This window comes from Camellia sinensis, chromosome 6, assembly GCF_055761805.1.
Source record: "Camellia sinensis isolate YWXY chromosome 6, ASM5576180v1, whole genome shotgun sequence".
NCBI classification, from domain to species: domain Eukaryota; kingdom Viridiplantae; phylum Streptophyta; class Magnoliopsida; order Ericales; family Theaceae; genus Camellia; species Camellia sinensis.
In genome coordinates, this window is record NC_138966.1 from 108,383,682 (window position 1) to 108,404,286 (window position 20,605).

A 20,605-nucleotide genomic window follows, 5' to 3' on the forward strand; every position below is an offset into this window, starting at 1 on the left:
GCACAGAGAGGTGACCTTGCGGTAGAATCCCTCCGAGAGAAGATCTCTAGTGGGAAGGTTGAGAAGGGTTTGTCTGTGTATCCCGACCTGAGTGTGAGATACCAAGACCGATTGTTTGTACAGGAGCCTTGCCGAGAGGAGGTACTCCAAGAGTTTCACCATTCACACTTTGCGGTGCATCCGGGAGGCACTAAGATGTATCGAGATTTGGGTCGCCAGTTTTGGTGGAGGAGCATGAAGAGAGATGTAGCAGTTTTTGTGTCTAAGTGCCTTACTTGTCAGTAAGTGAAGGCCGAGCATCAGAAGCCAGCGGGTTTGTTACAACCCTTGCCTATTGCCGAGTGGAAGTGGGAGCATGTCACTATGGACTTCGTTGTAGGTCTTCTGAGGACTTAGCGGGGTAGTGATGTTGTTTGGGTGGTTGTAGACCAGTTGACTAAGTCGGCGCACTTTATCCCTATGCACGTGAGAGATTCAGTAGATCATCTTGCCGACTTGTATATTCGGGACATAGTGAGGTTGCATAGGGTCCCAGTGTCGATCGTCTCAGATAGAGATTCACGTTTTACTGCGAGGTTGTGGCAGAGTTTGCAGAGTGCCTTGGGCACTAGGTTGACCTTTAGCACGGCTTATCATCCTCAGACTGACGGGCAGTCCGAGCGTACTATTCAGATCCTTGAGGATATGTTTCGGGGTTGTGTCCTTGACTTTAGTGGGTCGTGGGAGAGGCACTTGCCCTTGGTGGAGTTTGCCTACAACAACAGTTTTCAGTCGAGTATCGATATGGCACCGTTTGAGGCCTTGTATGGCTGACCGTGTAGGTCTCCAGTTTGTTAGGCCGAGGTGGGTGATGCACCTTTGTTGGGCTCGAAGTTGGTTCGGGAAACGACGAAGAAAGTTGAACTTATCCGTAGGAAGCTTGTTACAGCCCAGAGTCGCCGAAAGTGTTATGCCGACCGTAGGAGGAGGCCTTTGGTATTTGAGGTGGGTGATCATGTCTTCTTGAAAATATCACCTAAGCGGGGGTTTGATGAGGTTTGGTAAGAGAGGGAAGTTGTCCCCTCGATTTATTGACCCTTTTGAGATCCTTGAGAGGATTGGCGAGGTTACCTATCGTTTAGCTTTGTCGCCGCAGTTGTCCGGAGTTCATGACGTGTTTCATGTTAGTATGCTTCGAAAGTACGAGCCGGATCCACCGCATGTATTGGATTGAACCAACTTAGAGGTAGATGAGGATGCCTCGTTTGAGGAGAGACCGGTTCGGGTCTTGGATAGGCGGAATCAAGTTTTGCGAGGCAAGACTATTCATTTGGTAAAAGTTTTGTGGAAACAACACGGGGTGGAGGAAGCCACTTGGGAACGTGAGTTGGAGGTCCGAGAGAAATATCCGAATCTATTTGTAGATGTTTGAGTATTTGTTGTATATTTTGTTGTATTGTTAAACTTTAAGAGCATTAAATGTGTCTTAAGTTGTTAAACATTGTATATGTTTCGGTTTATGGAATTATTGTAGAACTTGCCTTGAAATGGAAGTTTATTATAACATTGTATATGTTGAATGTGTTGTAGAAATGGAAATATATCATGAACATGGATTATGATATGGAAATTGTTGATTTGAAAGAAATGTATGTTGATAATACATGTTGTAATATATATTGTAATATGCCTCTTGAATAGAGATGGAATGACCGGTAATGGGTCAAGTTATGGAATTTTAAATTGCAATGTTATTGAGAATTGAGAAAAACTTATTTTTGGAAACTCGTACTTAATTTCGGGGGCAAAATTCTTTAAAGGGGGAGGTTATAGCGATCCCGGTCTTTCCCCATTTAGTTGTTGTATCCGAACTTAGGTCCCATGGAGCTTGTTGTTGTATATATATTGTTGTTATCCTTTAATTCCTTATTTTTGAGTTATAGGATATGTTGGGCAGGTTTGTTACAGGTTGGGTGTGATTTGGAGCAAATGGTTACTGCCCAGAATTTTGGTCCTTCGCTCGAGCAAGCCTTTTGTCGCTTAAGCGAGCTCTGTGTTTTAGACCCTTCGCTCGAGCCAGGGTTCCTTCGCTTCAGCGAGAGTCGAGTTTTGTATCTGGTGGCTCGAGCGAGAAGTCCTTCGCTCGAGCTTGCATTTGCGTCTGGTTCTGGACCTGAAAGATGCAATTCTTCGCTCGAGCGAGCTTTCCTTCTCTCGAGCGAGCGAGGTGTATGTTTTGAGTTTCTTCGCTCGAGCGAGCATTTTGCCGCTCGAGCGTGCTTTTGGGTTGCAGACCTGAAGCTTCGCATTCTTGGCTCAAGCGAGGCTTCTTATGCTCAAGCGAGAGTTCTTTGTGTCTGGTCGCTCGAGCGACCAATCCTTCGCTCGAGCGACCCTGTGTTATATCAGTAGACAACAGCGGGTAAACACTTCACTTTTTCATCTCTTTTGATTTCAAAACCCTAGATCCGAGCTCTCTCTCTCTCTACACACCTTCTCTCTACGGATTGATCTAGTTCTTGAGTGTTGTTATCCTAAGTTCTTTGTAAGAAAGATAGAGGGTGGCTTGGGCTTCGTTTTAATCTGAAAAATCTCAGATTTGGAGCACTTCGGGTTTTGGTTATCTTCTTCATTTGAGCTCTTCATTTCGAATTAGGGATACCCTACTCCATCCTATGAGTTTTGTCATAAATTTTAGGCATTTTGATATGTTGGGGTTGTTGGGTAATTTTTGGAAAAGTTAGGGTTTGATTTGTAATTTATAAAAAGGGGTTTTCAAAATGTTAAATCCTATGCGTGTTTGAGACCAACAAAAATGGAATTAATGTTGTTGTATTGTTGAATTTGAGCCTTTGGGTTGAAATGTGATAAAGGGGGAAGAATGCCCTAATTATGAACTAAATTAATTTGTATAATTAATTTTGGAAAAATGTGGAAATATGGAATTGATTTGAGAATAATGAAATTGGGAAATTATGGGATTGAATAGTGTAGTTGAATAAATTAATCATGCACCTATGGAGTAAGTTGATATTATATCTATTTAATGCATTTATTTTCAGTTTAGAAATAACTACTTTGGGTTATCGGTGGAGGATAGTCTTGATTGTTGTAGACACTGCATGTTGATTAGGGAAAAATGAAACTAATCACATTGAATATGTCATTGGATATGACGGTTGGAATAATACATTAAATTTGTGTATTGAGTGATCCCTGTATATGATAATTGTTTATATACTTGGAATATGTCTATTGTGTGGGAGGAGATAGGGGATGTACTCCATGGTTTGAGGGAAGATAGGGGATGGACTCTCAAACCTGTTTGGGAGGAGATAGGGGATGGACTCCATTAATACAGCAAATATGTTTATTAAATTGAAGTATTGATACAGCAAATATGTATATCTATTGTGAACTATGGAAGTGTTTTAATATGATATTGATACAGCAAATATGTGTATCTATTGTGAAATATGGAAGTGTTAGTATATGAGTTATAGTCTCATTGAATTGTTTGGCCAGGTTCTGAGCCATGTATATGAAATGATTTAGATAAGTAAAGGAAAATGAAATGTAACATGGACATAATGTCATGGAACTGTATTGTGTTATAATTGGTTTATAAGTGTTAACCATCTATCTAATGCCATTATTTTAGTCATTGCTTATATTTGGTTCAGTATATCTCTACTGGGCTGTGACTCACCCTATATGGGACATCATTTTCAGGTCCAGGTGATATGCCACATCCAAGGACATAACTTGGAAGGTTTTGGGAGTTGAAGACTCTTTTTGTTGTTTTGTTATCTTTTGTTGTATTACATGTAAATTCAGGCCAAGGGCTTAATATGATATGAGTTAGTACTCTCTTTTGTGTAACCAAGTGTTGGCTTGGAAAGTTGTAAGCCGTTGGGCATTTGCCTTTGTTGTCAACATGTAATACATTTGTAAGGACTACTCTGATGAATGGAAAAGTGTTTATTTCTCTTATATCAATGCATGTCAAAAATGTGGGATTTTATGTATTTTGTTGAGGGCGTTACAGTTGTGGAAGAATGTGGCACCTCCCAAAATTCAATTTTTTTTGTTGGTTAGCTTGGAAGGGCAAAGTGCAATCCGGTCTTACATACAATTTACAAGTGCTTATGTGCTTACATGCAGACACTTGCAATAAGCTATGTCCTAAAGTATGGATTTAGGTAGTTAACAACTAAGTGGAAACCTTTAGCAAAACCCAAATGAAAATAAATCCTAAGAATTTTTTATAATATTTTGGGTGCCTAACCCCAAATGCAGTGAAATAAACCAAACGAAACTAAACCAAACAAAGCTTTATGTCCCAATCAAGTGGGCTATGATACGTGAATCCTTTTTTCGTCATTTCATACTATTAAAAGCTATATGCTCGGTTAAATTAAATAAATTCATTTAATTTTTTTACTATCACATCCCAAGCCAATTTACGTTTTCCCCTAACATTTCTTTTTACGGTGATCCTATCACATTATTCTCTACCATTTCATGAGCTTCCTGTTTCTTAATTGTCCAATATTATGTGAACTGCAAAGTATCACTGGTCTTACAATTGTTTTATAAATTAACAACGTCAATTTTGTTAGCATCATTGATCACATAATATGCCAAAGGCACCCCACTTGAACCTACTTTGATTCTATTACAAGTGGGAATTTCTAATACAACATGAATCGTACACAAAGTTATGGGTTAGGGTTGAACATTTTCAACACAAACACAAATATGACACTATACAATAACATGATAAATAAATAGGGTTATGTCAAAGCTGCATAATATGAAATTGACACAGATAACCCATTTGATAGATAATTAGTTATAAATTTTAATGTTATTTTCATTAAAGGATGCCAGAAATGTTTAAATCTCTTATGTAACCTACACAATTAAATAAAGAAAATACATAAAATAGTATTTTCAGGTTAATATAGTCATTTTGTCTTTTATTTGAGAGAACATGATCTTTTTATTTATTATTTTGAAGTCAATAAAAATATTTTTTTTTTGAATAAAATAAAGTCAAAATTAAATCTTTTTTTTTTTTTTTAAATTTCATTTAGTAGAGATTAGTTTCATGAAATTTAACTTAGGAAAAAACGTTAATCTTTCCATACACTTAGTATTTTTAATTGAAATTCGTATTATATTTATCATTTTTTTGAAAGATAAAATTGACTTTAACCCCCTTTGCTTTACTCCATGTGTGATTTACCTCTGATATTTGAAAATAAGAACATAACCCCCTTATGACCTAGCACATGTTTCACACTTGATGTTAACTTGGATTAAACATCTGACGGTATACTTCATTTAGTCCACAAACCATAAGAACATTATAGTTATTTTCAAATTATATGGGTAGTTTGCACATGCACATTGAAGTGAAATTTTCCTTTTATTAAATATGCACAATGTCTTGAATTGAATAAATACACCTAGAGGGTAAAATAGTATAGTGAAATAAATCAGGTGACAAATACCATTTCTCATATAGTATAATAGGCGACAGATTCAAGCATACAACCCCACATTGATATTACCAAGTGAAATACTAAATAAAGGTGTATATATATAGTACTATTATAAAGAGAAGTCTTCTCTGGGTGTTTACGTCTCATATTTTGAGTTTTTCAAAAATACCCCTATATCAGTTATATGGGCAGTTATGCACTAAATTTATTTATTTATTTTTTTCAAATCTCTCAACTTTGGATTTTTTCAGATTCATTTCAATTTTTAGATTTTAAATTCAATCATACAGTTTACAGTCTTATTTTCTGAAACAAAATGATCATATATATGTAAGCATGTGGACCTCGAATTGAAATTGTCAGTCCACTTTAATTCTCAATTCATAAATTTCATAATATGAATTTCAATTCTCAATTCTCAATTATATGAATTTCATAACATGACATTAACAATTCTCAATTATATGAATTTCAATTCGCATAATTTTATTCTTAATTAAAAAAAATTACTTTTAAAACCCTAATTTCAAACCCTAATTTCAAACCCTAATTTCTTTTTAATTCCTCTTAACAAGCAAAAAATAAAATTTCAAATTCAACAAATATAGGTTGGTTTATTCACAATTCAAAATTTCAAACCCTAATTTCAAAAAATATAGACAGGATTCACAAGCATAATTTCTGATTTCTGATTCACAACCCTAATTCCAAACCCTGATTTCTGATTTCAAAAAATTCCAAACCCTAATTTCTGATTTCAAAAAATTCCAAATCCTAATTTCTGAAACCACAAGCATAATTTCCGATTTCACAATTCAAAACCCTAACATTTTATGATTTCATAATTTCATAACCACACATTTAAAACCCTAATTCAAAACCCTAACACATTAGAACCCTAACACATTTAATAATTGACATTTAAAACCCTAACATTCACATTTTCACAAACACACATTCACATTTTCAACCACACATTCACATTTTCACAAACACAATAAATAAATACATAAAATTCAAATGAGACAGAGAGAGATAGATGCCACACCACGGACAGAGAGAGAGCAGAGACAGAGAGTGAGAGCCGAGAGAGAGTCTGAGAGCAGAGCGAGAGCGAGAGCGATAGTGAGAGCCTGAGAGCAAAAGGAGATCGAGAGCGAGAGTGAGAGAGTCTGAGAGCAGAGGGAGATCGAGAGCAAGAGTCGAAAACACGTAAGGGTAAAAAACGTGATTGCAAATGAGGGGGCTTGGGTGTTTTATATAAGTTATAAAAGCGTGGTTTCAATCCACGCTTTCATTTATTAACAGTGAAAGCGTGATTTCAAATCACGTTTTTTTCAGAAAAAACAATGCACAGTGAAAGCGTGATTGCAAATCACGTTTTCTTCACAAAAAAAAAATTAAACAATATGCACAGTGAAAGCGTGGTTTGAAACCACGATTTCTTCAGAAAATAAATTTATGTTAAAAGCGTGGTTTGTAACCACGCTTTCTTAATTAAAAGCGTGGTTTGTAATAGCGCTTTCACTATTTATCAAATTTTCTGCTCCAAACAGTGAAAGCGTGATTTGTAATAGCGCTTTAGCCTAGTTTGGAAATTCCATCCAAACTAGGCCTAGTTTGGGAATTAAGATAGTAAATTGACTTAATATGGGAAAAGCCCCGCTTTGTGGTGTTTAGATATGAACCTAAGTGGTCTTTGGACTTTGTGGTGTTGGTTAAGGCTTTCTTATTTTGAGAAAAAGATAATTCATGAACATTTTATTTTGGGGGGCATTTACATACAAATCTCATTTTATGAACTTATAATCCATTAAGTCTTAATAAAATTATTTGCTCCTTCAAGTCCTATTAATTTTTAATAAACCAATTTACCCTTCCAATACCTCCTCTATTGCTGCCAACAATTGTTGTCTTCATTCTCTCTCTCTCTCTTCCTTTTACACCCACTTCTCAATGACAACAACCAAACAGACTCTCTCTCTCTCTCTCAAAACTCCATAGCAGAGAAAGTTTTCAATCACCATAGCTCACAATCATTCGTCTCTTGCAAAGACAGAAATGTCGTTGCCGTTCTCGTGTATGCCGCTGCCTCAACTTGGAGTTTCTACAGCAACATTATTTCTGACAAGGCATTCTACTACTTGATCATCATCATCTTCTTCTTTGTCTGCTTGATGATGGTCTTCATCGTCGATGATATTATTATTAACAGAATGACCAAAAGTGTTTTGCTGATGGTGTGAATGTAACGACTCGTTGATATTGTTTTGAAAACCGTTCTCGTTGGAGACAAGGTATTTCAAACTTGTCGTCTGAAATACCAGATCTAGAACTAAATTAGGAGATTTTCCAGATCTGGAAAGTGTAGATGGAAGAGGGGAAGGTAAACGTACGAGAGAGAGTAGATTGATAATATTCTCAATTTTAATCATGAAAAAAATTGAGAAATTTCTCAAAATTGATAATATTCTCAATTAATATTAGAAAAAAATTTAAGAAATTTTTAGTTTTGATAATTATAAACTGAAATCATTCTCTGTTTTGAAATTGAGAACATTATCAATTTATAATATTCTCAATTTTAATCATGAAAAAAATTGAGAATTTTTTAAAATTGATAATATTCTCAATTTATACTAGAAAAAAAAATTGAGAAATTTCTTAATTTTGATAATTATATACTGAAATCATTCTCTATTTTGAAATTGAGAACATTTTCAATTTTGGCGTTGACCTAGTTTAACAGCAATGCTTTTATATATACACTTGTTTAGGTTAAAGGGCAAAACGATTTTTTTACCTGTAAATGAGACTTATTGGTTCAAAAACTTTTTAACAGGACTTAAGCTACTACTAAATATGTAGATAGGACTTTTAGGTAATTAATCCAACAATATAAAACATGCAATTCCCAGTTTTGAGAGTCCAACCAAACTTTGAACCTTATAATTTTCCATAAATTATAGGGAGAATTACTATTCAATCATTTTGATTTTGATTGTGTGGTGGTGCACAAAAAATCAATAACTTGGGCCATACCATGTCCATTACCAAAAAAAAAAAAAAAAAAGGCAAAATAAATTATAAAAACCCACCAAAGTCATTATCACCTTTTTTTTTCTTGTATTTTTTTTTAGGTAAAGGAAAGCCTCTGGCATTAAATTAGGAGAATTTTAGATAAATAAAAAAGAAAAAAATAATTATAAATCAATAAATTACAAGTGCAAATAAGAATTATCTTGTTTTTACACTATTTAAATTTGCACCAGGCACATGTAAAAATAGTGTCATTTTCACAACATTCTCATTTGTACCGGACACACTAAAAAAATATTAGTATGTTTGGTTTTAGATTTCTGAATTTAGTTTTTTAGAAATTGAGTTTTTTATTTTTTGTATTTTTTTTATTTTTAGTGAATATTTGTACAATTTTAAGCAATTTTTTTTACTTTTTTAGATGCACCTTATTTAGATGTATCAGAATAGTAAAATATTTGTGAAAATATTTTAAAAAATTAATAAATACACAAAAATATGAAAAATGTACTAAATTCTTGTTTTTTTTTTTGTTGGTATTTTTGGTGTTTAATGAATTTTTTAAAGATGTTTTTCACAAATATTGTATTTTTTAAGTGTATCTATGTTAGGTGTGTCTAAAAATTAAAAAAAAATTAATTAAAATATTAAAAAAATTCAATGAAAACAAAAAGAAAATATGCAAAAAAATCTTTAAACATTTTATTATTATTTAAACATTTTTCATACGATATATGCTCACACCTGCATTTTATTATTATTTAAACATTTTTCATACGATAGTGTTACATACACTAATTAGTACACTAATTAGTGTATCAACTAGTGTTATATTATTATTATTGACTCCATTTATTATACAAATTATAAATACTCAAAAGTTTTGAAATTATGCCACATCATTGATTAGTACACTAATTAATACATATAACATTATTCTTTTTCACATTTCTCATTCATACTATATTTTCCCTAGGTTATTTGGGATGTCCTAAATAAATGTATTTTTTGTCTTTTTAGATTAAAATGTTGAGGAAAAAAAAATGGATGTTTGGGTTAACTTTGACTTTGTACAAAAAAATGTGTATTAAAAAATTATATAAATTAGTGTGTAGAAAAAGTTTTGACAGTGTAGGTTGTACGGTGACAGCAAGTATGCAGAGTGGTGTAATAGAAAATAGTTGCCTCCTTTTCGGACAATCATTTGGACGGTGCTCTTTGGCTAGTGGGGGCCCACCACGGGTCCCTTTTTGCTAATCGGAACCGATGAATGTGTACAACTCGTCGAGTATTATATGTTTGTAAAAAATCATGTTGATCAGATATCTATAGCTATCTGATCGGATTAGTTGTTTTGTTAACCGTTAACTATAACACCATCTTTTTTTATACAAAACTGATTTGATCATATAGTTAGCGATATCCGATTAACGTGATTTTTTACAGACATATAGTACTGGACGAGTTCTACACATTAACGGTTCAGATTATCAAAACGGGACCCATTACCATCCAACTTAGTAAATATATATATGTAACTTTTTTTTTTGTTCCTTTCGCGGTACTCTAACACCAATTCAGTACTTGGAAAAGACAAATGTTGATTTGTATTAAAATATTATGTATATTAATTTCTTTATATTTTTAATTTGTGAATAATGATGACTTTTTTATTTATTTTTTTAACTTTTGGACTTTTTAATTTTTCCCAACATCCTAAACCAAGCCTTCTTATTCTAAAAGTCGTCGGTGAGTTTGACAAATAAAATACATTCCATGTTCGGCTTTGATGGAATATTCAAACAACTTTCATTGCTTGAGAGAGAGATTATTTTCAACATTGTTATTGGCCTGTTTGATAGAACTGTGGAAAGTACTTATAACTTATACCTTAACAGTTTATAACTTATAATTATGAATATAAATTAATTTTTGACTTATAACTTAAACTTATCATGTCTCACTCAAAGAATAAGCTGATTTCTAACTTATAAAAAGCTATAAGCTTAAACTAAATCAAACATATCAAAATAGCTTAAATTAAGCTGAAAGCTGAAATAAATTAAAAAAAACTGTATCAAACAGGACTATTATCAAAATACTTACGTTTAGGTAAGCTTGAAGTGGAGTCAAGTTGAGTCAAGTTTGTAATTCACAGGATGATGTGTCAAAATCTGATTGGTACTAAATGTCCAAAAACTTGCTTGAATTTGATTCTTCTAATTTCTATTATAGTTTTCTGTCTGAAGATGGACCAGCCACCAGCAAATCGCTGTCAATCCCTTCCAAAATAGGGTTTGGGTTGTCTCCGTTCACAAAGTGAACTGGAGGTGCTTAGTCGGCTTATTATGGTTCTCACTTTGACGATTTGATTATTTATTTTGTTTGATTATATATGTAAATTATTTATGAAAAAATTATAAATTGATTCGATAAATTTATCCACATGTTTTGATAGCATTTGTCGGTAAAAAATAAATGAAAAAAATAATTTTAAAATAGATCATTTATTTTTTTGCAAAAAAATCTAATAAAATCATGACCTATGATTATTTGATCACTTTGCTTCTTTTTTTTTTTTATAGATAATTTATACATATAATTAAACAAAATAAACGATTCAAATCATTGAAGTGGAGTCTATAATGGCCTTCACAACTAAGTTTTGAAATTCTCATCACACAACAAAGAATTAAAAAGATAAATGAAATAAAATAAAATAAATCAGTGAATTATGGTATCCTGAATCTTCACGGCAAAGGACAATGACATATAAAAATGTTGAGGTAATCAGTGACAACATTACATGGATCCCGTCAAACTAATCAAAGATTTTGAAAATTTCTCAATACAAAATGGTTTTGGTTAAGTAGTTTTCCAAAGGGTATTCCTTTATAAAACTTAAATATTTGAACATTTTCCCTGTCGCTTACTGGTGGAATAATTTGAGTAAAATTATTTTTTTTTTATGACAAGTTTTATGATATGATATGTATGACTATACTTATCTTTTATAATTAGTTATGTTTTCGATTTTATATCCTTAAATTTATTGAAATTTATTTCTAACGGTCTATCAAACTAACCAAATTATAGTGTTGTCAAACTTCATTCTAAATTTGATATCAAATTTTGTAATTATTAAAACTTGGCACAAAACTCTATTTCTTTCATTAATTAGGGTCACACCTACTCAGATATGGGGCCTACAAGTAACTCTGATTACGTTTCAGAGCTCATTACGTGGCTTTAGGAAATTGTGGAGCGTAAAGGCATGGCGTTTGAGAAGTTTGGGACTGGGGTTTTTTTTTGATTTTTTTTTTTATAAAGAGACAAATTTTTTGTAAAATTAAAAAGATATATCTAAATAAAATATTACATTTAATTTTATAATTATTATTTTTTTTATAAACATCACATTCAATTATAAAAAAAAAAACTCAACTATCTTTCTAAATATATAAAAAAAAAAATTCTAATAATAAAAAATAAATAAATGTCCCTTTTAAGTGCCATTTTGGGAACCAAAATAAAAAGTCACGTTTTTGTTAAAATATCTAAAAATACAAGTGGCAAAAACATAACAAAATTGGTTTGGGAAGTGTTAAAAACGCAAGTGTGAAATTACAAATTGGGACCATTGACAAAAAAATTAAAAAATAAATTTCTTATGTTGGGTAAGGGTATTTTTGTCATTTTAATTTGATTTGACACCATAAATAAATATTAAACTAAAAAATCAAAAGCTAACTTTTTACGAACTTCCTAAATCACTTTCCAAAAAGTTAAAAAACTTGATAAAAAGTCAAAAATCAACTTTTTACCAACTTCTCAAAACACCCTTAAGTGTTACAACCTCTTTTTTATTTCATTCGTTATTTTAAGAGAAAATATAAAAAAATAAAATAAATCTTGAATGATTAAATAATGATTGTCAAATCATAACATTTTGATACGAGGGTATCTCCCTTATTTAATGCTAAAATGATAATGCTAAAGTTAAACAACAATGCTAGAGGACCACAATTTTTGTGGCCACAATGGTTCAAAACTGTCAAAACGACGTCGTTTTGGCATGTTTTACACCCAAAACGACGTCGTTTTGATAGTAAAACGACGTCGTTTTGGCAGTTTTGAGCCATTGTGGCCACAAAAATTATGGCCATCAAATATTTTCCAAAGTTAAATTATAACGTATTATAGTTCTAGTAGCAAAGAAGTGTTTTCACCTCTTGTTGTCTAGTGGAAGATCTTCATTTCTTTTGGTCTAGTCAAACTGAGTAAAGTTGAGTTCACGAATAACCCGGTTCATTTGCAGCCCTACATATAAGGAATGTTAATGTTGGAAAAATGGTTTATATAGGCTTATTTTGGGCCGACTTTGAGCCCAAAATTGAGTGGGCCCCGAACGTCTTTTGGGGCGGGTCCGAAAATGTGAAGTGTTCCTTGCTACGTGGCAAGTCACACGGTGAAGACGGTTCGTCAAGACCATTTATGAGTGAATGAAAATATGACATCGTTTTGGGGTTTAACATTAATTTTTAGACAAAGTTCATTTGAATTTTTTCAATAAAAATTGTTGTGAGAATTTAATTTAAATATAATTTTATTTTCTGTTTCCTAAAGTGGTTTCCTAAAATAGATTAAACTATTCAAATAGTTTAATATTTATATTCCAAACTGTTTGATAACTTTTCACCATTGACTTTTTTGTTTAAACTATTCAAATAGTTTAAATATTAAATTCAAACAGTTGAGAACTTTGCCAACCAACGGATCCTTTTTCAAAAATTGTGTGAAAAAGCTGTTCCAAAGGAGCAACGGACAGATTCGGTTTTATAACTGCAATAATCTGTTTGAAATTTCAAAAAGTATCTGTTGACACTTGTTGCACCTGTTCAGTCTTACAACACCTGTTCGGGGCTGTGTTATTTTGCCTATAAATACTCCATAAATCCAGCAGTCTTTTAGTATCCAATTCCTATCCGAAAACAGTCTGAAGTTTTTGTCTTACTGTCCAAACTATTTTTGTTTGCATTATTCTACATTCTACTTTTAGAATTAAATAAAGAGAGTATTAGAACATAGGTTTGGTTCGCCGAACAAATTTGTTTGAAGTGCTTCTACAAATTTGTGAAGATTATTGTATCTTGGGAGATAGATGCCACTCAACTGTAAGCACCGTAGCGGGGCGAATCTGTCTTAAAGACAGAGTGTCACACACTCGACTTGGTCTTTTGAATTTTTAATTCGGTTCGATAAATAAATTTGGTATGTTATTTATTTATTTTGTTTAAATTAGTTTCAATTTATTTTATTTACACAGAAGATTGTTCCAACAATCTTAAGACAGATTCGAATTATTCTGTTTACAGAATATTTCGTTTGTTTCTTTTTCTCTTTCTTCTTTTAAGAAAATTATTTTCTGTGGATTTACAAAATAATATTCTGGTTGGAAAAACAAATAGTGATTATATGTTATTTGACAGATAGTAATAATATACTGTCTATTTTCTTTGACAATTAGTAGTACGATACTGGTGTCATTAACAATTTAGAATATATTTTTGTGGAATTTTTTCAGAAATTAATTTTGGGTTTTAGAAATTATTTTCTGAGTTTTCATTACTTAAAATTCTGTTTTAGTTTTTTAATTATTGAAGTGTTACAGAAATTAATTTTCTGTGTGGAATTAATTTGGTTGAACAAAATTTTATTTTATTTCCAAATTAAATGAAAAAATAAAAGTTATATTCTTATTTCTTTTATTTTACAGAATTTAATTTCCTGTGTGGAATTAATTTGGTTGAATAAAATTTTATTTTATTTCCAAATTAATTGAAAAAAATAAAAGTTATATTCTTGTTTCTTTTATTTTACAGAATTTAATTTCTTGTGTGGAATTAATTTGATTGAATAAAATTTTATTTTATTTCCAAATTAATTGAAAAATAAAAGTTATATTCTTATTTCTTTTATTTTACAGAATTTAATTTCTTGTGTGGAATTAATTTGGTTAAATAAAATTTTATTTTATTTCCAAATTAATTGAAAAATAAAAGTTATATTCTTATTTCTTTTATTTTACAAAATTTAATTTCTTGTGTGGAATTAATTTGGTTGAATAAAATTTTATTTTATTTCCAAATTAATTGGAAAATAAAAGTTACATTCTTGTTTCTTTTATTTTTTACAGAATTTAGTTCTGTGAATTTGGTTTAATTTTCTGTATAGTGTAAATTCTAATTCTAATTTTGTTTTATAAATTAGAATTGATGGCTACTGAAACAAATGCCCAAACAAGTACTACTGTAGTGGCTGCAATTGCACCAACCCCTCTCCTGTGGTGACAGAACCAATAAATCATGGAGATAAGCTAGAGACGTTCTCAGGAATTGACTTTAAAATATGGCAACAGAAAATGTTGTTTTATCTTACAACTCTGAACCTGGCTCGTTTCCTCCGTGAAGATACTCTTATCCTGAAAGAGGATGAAACCGACCGGCAAGTGGTTGCTGCGGTTGATGCTTGGAAACATTCAGATTTCCTTTGTCGGAATTACATCTTGAACGAACTTGACAACACATTATACAACGTCTACAGTCCAATCAAGACAGCAAAGAAACTTTGGAAATCATTGGAGAAAAAGTACAAAACGGAAGATGCCGGCTCAAAGAAATTTGTGGTTACCAGATTCTTGGATTTTGTAATGGTTGATTCAAAAATTGTGATCAGCCAAGCTCAAGATTTCCAACTCATTCTACATGACATTCATGCAGAAAGCATATCTCTCAGTGAATCCTTTCAAGTTGCAGCCTTAATTGAAAAATTACCAAAAGGCTGGAAGGAATTCAAGAACTACCTCAAACACAAGCGCAAAGAAATTTCTATGGACGAGTTAATTGTGCGTTTAAGGATTGAGGAGGACAACTGCAATTCTGAAAAGCTGGCTGGTAAGCATCCTATAGAGTCTAAGGCAAATGTAGTGGAACATGCTTCAAAAACCAAGAAACGAAAGTCTTCTGGAGAAAGTTCATCACAAGGCTCTAATGGGAGAGAAAATAAAAAGTACAAGTTTAATGGCAAATGTTACATCTGTGACAAAGAGGGACATCGGACCAAAGATTGCCGTAGCAAAGGCAAAAGCAAAAGAAGAACAAGCAAGAAGCCTGCTCAAGCCCATATGACCGAAGTGAACAATATTTCCAATGGTGTCGATGACATCAATCTTTCTGCAATTGTTTCTGAGGCAAATCTTGTCGGAAATCCTAAAGAATGGTGGGTGGACACTGGTGCTACTCGCCATATTTGTGCCGACAAAAAGATGTTCACATCTTATTCTATAGTGGACAATGGTGAATAGTTTTTATGAGCAACTCCTCAACTTCCAAAGTTGAAGGACAATGAAATTGTTCTCAAGATGACATCTGGAAAGGAACTCACTCTCAACAATGTGCTGCATGTACCGGATATTCGCAAGAATCTTGTTTCTGGATCTTTGTTGAGTAAGAATGGGTTTAGGCTAATATTTGAGAGTGATAAATTTGTACTTACAAAGAATGGGATGTATGTTGGAAAAGGTTACATGTCTGATGGCCTTTTCAAATTAAATATAATGACTGTTGTACCCTCAGTTATTGATAATACTACATCTTCTTCTTACTTGCTTGAGTCTTCAAATTTATGACATGGTAGACTAGGACATGTTAATTATAGATCTTTGTGTAGATTAATTAATATAGAATGTTTACCTAAATTTGACATTGATTCAAATCATAAATGTGAAATTTGTGTTGAGGCAAAATTATCTAAAACTCATTTTCATTCAATTGAAAGAAGTACGGAACCACTTGAATTAATTCATAGTGACATTTGTGATTTTAAATCAATTCAAACCAGAGGTGGGAAAAAATATTTTATCACTTTTATAGATGACTATACTAGATATAGTTATGTTTATTTAATTCGAACCAAGGATGAAGCTTTGGAAACTTTCATTCAATATAAGAATGAAGTTGAAAATTAACTTGGTAAGAAAATCAAGAAAATTAGAAGTGATAGAGGTGGTGAATATGAAACACCTTTTGGTGAGTTTTGTAAAGAACATGGAATAATTCATCAAACTACTGCTCCTTACTCACCTCAGCAAAATGGAATTGCTGAAAAGAAAAATAGGATTTTAAAAGAAATGATGAATGCCATGTTAATAAGTTCTGGATTACCTCAGAACTTGTGGGGGGAAGCAATACTTTTTGCAAATTATATACTTAATAAAGTACCCCGAAAGAAAGTGAATCAAACACCTTATGAATTATAGCATGGAAGAGTATCATCTTACAAATACTTAAAAGTGTAGGGGTGTTTAGCTAAAGTGGCTATTCCTAGTCCTAAAAAGACTAAGATATGTCCTAAGACCATTGATTGCATTTTCATTGGTTATGCCAAGAATAATAGTGCATATCGGTTTTTGATTCATAAATCAGAACATTCCGAAATGCCTGTAAATGTTATTATTGAATCTCGGAATGCATCTTTCTTTGAACATGTATTTCCAAATAAGACTGGACAAGAGACTAGTAACAATAAAAGATCTCATGATGCTATTACTAGTCAGGATCAAGAACATGATCAAGAACAAGAGTTAGATCAAAAGGAGGAAGAAGAACCTAGGCGTAGTAAACGTGCTAGTACCTCAAAATTTTTTGGTCCAGATTTTCTAACATATTTGTTAGAAAATGAGCCTTTAACTTTTAAAGAGGCTATGTCCAGTCCTGAAGCTCCTTTATGGAAAGAAGCTGTTAACAGTGAAGTTGAATCCATCTTGCAAAATCACACTTGGGAATTAGTGGACTTGCCACCAGGTTGTAAACCTCATGGGTACAAGTGAATTTTCAAAAGGAAAATGAAAGCAGATGGATCAATTGACAAATACAAGGTAAGACTTATGGTCAAAGGTTTTAGACAAAAAGAAGGTCTTGATTACTTTGACACATACTCACCGGTTACTAGAATAACATCCATAAGAATGCTAATTGCGATTGCATCGCTATACAATCTAGAAATCATCAAATGGATGTGAAAACCGCTTTCTTAAATGGTGAGTTAAATGAAGAAATTTACATAGAACAACCAGAGGGTTTTTCTGTTCCAGGAAAAGAAAAGAAAGTGTGTAAATTGGTTAAATCATTATATGGTTTAAAACAAGCGCCAAAGTAATGGCATGAGAAATTTGACAACGCAATGATGTCAAATGGATTTAAAATTAATGAGTGTAACAAATGTGTTTATATTAAAAACACAGACAAAGGTTATGTCATTGTATGTGTTTATGTAGATGATATGCTCATCATAGGTAGTAATAATGACATGATTAAAACTACCAAGAAAATGTTGAATAAACATTTTGACATGAAGGACATGGGCATTACTGATGTAATTCTTGGTATGAAAATTACCAAAACATCAGAAGGATATGCTTTGTCACAATCTCATTACATTGAGAAAATACTTGACAAATTCAGCAAAGATGATGATCATCTTGCTAGAACACCTGTAGATGTTAATTTGTATCTTTCTAAGAATGTACAAGAAAGTATTTCTCAATTAGAGTATGTCTAAATTATTGGAAGCTTAGTGTACTTGATGAACTACACTCGTCCAGATATAGCTTATGCAGTAAGTAAATTAAGTAGATATACAAGTAATCCGAGAGTAGAACACTTGGAAAGTAATTATAAAGGTTTTACAATATCTCTGATTCACTCGTAACATTTGGCTAAATTATACTAAATATCTAGCAGTACTTGAAGGATATTGTGATGCAAATTGGATATCAGATACTAGAGACTCGAAGTCCACCAGTGGATATGTCTTTACTCTTGGTGGGGCGGCTGTATCTTGGAAATCTTCCAAACAGACTTGCATTGCTAGGTCTACTATAGAATCTGAATTCATAGCTTTAGACAAAGCAGGGGAAGAGGCAGAATGGCTTCGCCACTTCCTTGAAGATATTTCAATATGGCCAAAACCGGTGCCTACTATATGCATACATTGCGATAGTCAATCAGCTATAGGTAGAGCACAAAGTCAGATGTATAACGGTAAGTCACGACACATTCGTCGTCGACATAACACCGTAAGACAACTACTCTCTAATGGAATTATTTTCATAAAATATGTTAAGTCTAAAGACAACATAGCGAATCCACTAACCAAAGGGTTAGCAAGAGAGTTGGTTGAGAATTCATCGAGGGGAATGGGACTTACGCCTATTAAATAAGAGTTACCACAACGGCAACCGAGTTGTGAATGACTCAGAAGGATCACTGGAGAGTCTAAACTCCTACCCATTTCTTTGATGAAATAGTGATGTCTGCAGCGTTTTAGGTTAAGTAAAATTTTTAATGATTCTTATATCTAGGTAAACCTAGTGGAGTATGGCAGGATACTCTTCATAAGAATCACCTATGTGAGTGTGAACTGGGTAGATTCTATGAGATTTGTGAAGGGCTATAATTCTCTAGAGCACTCATGAAAGACCAGATTGTTCAGGGCCAAAATGAACACAATAGTGAGAACTAAACTGTGTCTGGGAATATACTATGTGAGTTCTATTGTCTTGGTTTACACAAACGGCTGAACAGTTCAAGACATCATGTTCACTGGTTAGCTAGTAAATCCGATAGTGTCTCACAAGGGAAGGTTCAAAGCCAAAAGCTACCTATCCTTTGCAGAATATTTTCAATTTCTGTACTCTCTGTATTTAGATCATGTTGTTGCATTTTCTCTCCGTCAAATTCCATTCATGTGGGGGATTGTTGGAAAAATGGTTTATATAGGCTTATTTTGGGCCGACTTTGAGCCCAAAATTGAGTGGGCCCCGAACGTCTTTTGGGGTGGGTCCGAAAAGGTGAAGTGTTCCTTGCCACGTGGCAAGTTAGACGGTGAAGACGGTTCGTCAAAACTATTTATGAGTGAATGGGAACATGACGTCGTTTTGGGGTTTAACATTAATTTTTAGACAAAGTTCATTTGAATTTTTTCAATAAAAATTATTGTGAGAATTTAATTTAAATATAATTTTATTTTTGGTTTCCTAAAGTGGTTTCCTAAAATAGATTAAACTATTCAAATAGTTTAATATTTTTATTCCAAACTGTTTGATAACTTTCCACCATTGACTTTTTTGTTTAAACTATTCAAATAGTTTAAATATTAAATTCAAACAGTTTAGAACTTTGCCAACCAACGGATCTTTTTTCAAAAATTGTGTGAAAAAGCTGTTCCAAAGGAGCAACCGACAGATTCGATTTTATAACTGCAATAATCTATTTGAAATTTCAGAAAGTATCTATTGACACTTGTTGCACCTGTTTAGTCTTACAACACCTGTTCAGGACTGTGTTATTTTGCCTATAAATACTCCATAAATCCAGTAGTCTTTTAGTATCCAATTCCTATCCGAAAACAATCTGAAGTTTTTGTTTTACTGTCCAAACTATTTTTGTTTGCATTATTCTACATTCTAGTTTTAGAATTAAATAATGAGAGTATTAGAACACAGGTTTGGTTTGCCGAACAAATTTGTTTGAAGTGCTTCTACAAATTTATGAAAATCATTGTATCTTGGGAGATAGACGTCACTCAACCGTAAGTACCGTAACGGGGCGAATCTGTCTTAAGGACAGAGTGTCACAAACTCAACTTGGTCTTTTGAATTTTTAATTCGGTTCGATAAATAAATTCGGTATATTATTTATTTATTTTATTTAAATTAGTTTCAATTTATTTTATTTACACATAAGATTGTTCCAATAATTAAAACTCATAATTTAAATTCTTAAATCCATTTATATTGACATGATAAGTAAGTTGGGTTTTACACGATTAAATTTATAACAAATTAATACGTAACCATGTCATTATAGACAAAATTTTAAAAATAAAAATTAGAAGTCACAATCTTTTTTCCTATAGTATCACATACCTAGGGGTGTAAACGGTCCGGATTGGTTTGGTTCTGAGAAAATCCAAGAACCGAACCGATCTTAACGGTTCTGTGATTTTGAGAACCAGAC